Raw genomic sequence first — 2500 nt, 5'->3', positions numbered from 1 at the left:
CTCTTGTGGCTCACGGGGCTGTTAGGGTCGCACAGAAATGCCTCGGAATGGGAAAACGGGTCATTTTTGTGTGGCCACATTGCATAGGAACGGCATGAAACTTCCAGAGGCATTTGCAGCAGGAATGCATGTGCACTCAAAAACGTCTATATTTTTCACGGATAGACCCCGTGAAACGCTATAAATTGGCGGGGATGTCTCTCTTGTGGCTCACGGGCGCTGTTAGTTAGGGTCGCACAGAAATCCCTCGGAATGGGAAAAGGGGTCATTTTCGTGTTGCCACATTGCGTACGAACGGCATGAAACTTCCAGAGGCATCTGCAGCAGTAATGCATGTGCACTCAAAAACGTCTATATTTTTCACGGATAGACCCCGTGAAACGCTAGAAATTGGCGGGGATGTGTCTCTTGTGGCTCACGGGGCTGTTAGGGTCGCACAGAAATCCCTCGGAATGGGAAAACGGGTCATTTTCGTGTTGCCACAATTGGCATACGAACGGCATGAAACTTCCAGAGGCATTTGCAGCAGAAATGCATGTGCACTCAAAAACGTGAATATTTTTTCACGGATAGACCCCGTCAAACGCTCGAATTTGGCGGGGATGTTTCTCTTGTGGGTCACGGGGCTGTTCGGCTCGCACAGAACTCCCTTGGTCCACCTGATTCGTGCATACAGGCAGCAACTAAAACTCTGTAAACCTGCTGTGAGGACATCTAAACAGTGGACCAGTGAGGCTGTGGAAGATTTGCGGGCGTGCTTAGACTGTACTGACTGGGATATGTTCACGACTGCTACCAATAGTCTGGATGAACTCACAGAGGCTGTGTACATCAGCTTCTGTGAGGACTGCTGTATCCCAACACGTACCAGGGTGAACTTTAACAACAACAAGCCCTGGTTCTCAGCAAAGCTCAAAAGGTTGAGGTTGGAGAAGGAGGAAGCGTTTAGGAGTGGGGATAGAGACAGATTCAAGGAGTCGAAGAACAGGTTTAGCAAAGCGGTGAGAGAGGCTAAACGACTGTACTCAGAGACACTAAAACACCAGTTCTCTACTAACGACGCTGCTTCTGTCTGCCAAAGGGCTCAGGCACATCACCAACTACAAACCCAGAGCGCCCCACACCACTAACGACTCCCGCCTAGCCAACGACCTGAACGAGTTCTACCGTAGATTTGAAAGACAATTGGACTGTCCTGAACCACCCCTTCCCACCCAAGAGGCCCCATCCCCCACCCATACTACAGAAACGACTCTCTCCTTTCAGGAGGGAGAAGTTAATGGGCTTTTCAAGAGGCAGAATCCACGCAAAGCAGCCGGGCCGGACTCTGTCTCTCCAGCCACCCTCAGGCACTGCGCTGGCCAGCTGTCTCCGGTGTTCACCAACATCTTTAACACCTCCCTGGAGACATGCCATGTACCAGCCTGTCTCAAGTCCTCCACCATCATCGCTGTGCCCAAAAAGCTAAGGCCAACAGGACTAAATGATTACAGACCGGTCGCCCTTACATCTGTGGTAATGAAGTCTTTTGAGCGCCTGCTCCTGGCACACCTCAAAGCCATCACAGACCCTCTCCTGGACCCCCTTCAGTTTGCCTACAGAGCCAACAGGTCTGTGGACGACGCAGTTAACATGGCCCTCCACTTCACCCTACAGCATGTGGACGCCCCAGCATCCTACGCCAGGATCCTGTTTGTGGACTTCAGCTCTGCCTTCAACACCATCATCCCTGCCCTGCTTCAGGACAAGCTCTTCCAGCTGAACGTGCCCTACTCCACCTGCAGGTGGATCACAGACTTCCTCTCTGACAGGAAGCAGTGCGTTAAGCCGGGAACAGAAGTCTCTGACTCCAGGTCCATCAGCACGGGAACTCCTCAGGGCTGCGTCCTTTGCCCACTGCTCTTCTCCCTGTATACCAACAGCTGCGCCTCCAATCATCTGTCCGTCAAACTCTTGAAGTTTGTCGGACGACACCACCCTCATTGGGCTGATCTCTGGTGGGGATGAGTCTGACTATAGGTGGGAAGCTGACAACCTGGTGACCTGGTGTAGCCAGAACAACTTAGAGCTAAATGCTCTAAGGACAGTTGAGATGGTTGTGGACTTCAGGAAGAATACAGCCCCACTCACCGCCATCACCCTGTTAGACTCCGCAGTCAAAATTGTGGAGTCCTTCCGCTTCCTGGGCACTATTCTCTGCCGGGACCTCAAGTGGGAACTGAACATCAGCTCCCTCGCCAAGAGAGCTCAACAGAGGATGTACTTTCGACGGCAGCTGAAGAAATGCAACCTGCCAAAGACAATGATGGTGCAATTCTATACAGCGATCATTGAATCCATCCTCACCTCCTCCATAACCGTCTGGTACGCTGCTGCCACTGCCAAGGACAAGAGCAGACTGCAGCGTATCATGCACACTGCTGAGAAGGTAATTGCCTGCAATCTACCAACCCTCGAGGACCTGCACACGACAAGGAGCATGAGGCGAGCGAGGAAGGTT

The sequence above is a fragment of the Petromyzon marinus genome, unplaced genomic scaffold (genome assembly GCF_048934315.1).
Source record: "Petromyzon marinus isolate PM22_M1 ecotype Great Lakes invasive population unplaced genomic scaffold, UKy_Petmar_22M1.pri1.0 PM_G_Scaffold_73, whole genome shotgun sequence".
Taxonomy (NCBI): Eukaryota; Metazoa; Chordata; class Hyperoartia; order Petromyzontiformes; family Petromyzontidae; genus Petromyzon; species Petromyzon marinus.
This window is presented reverse-complemented; position numbering follows the sequence as displayed.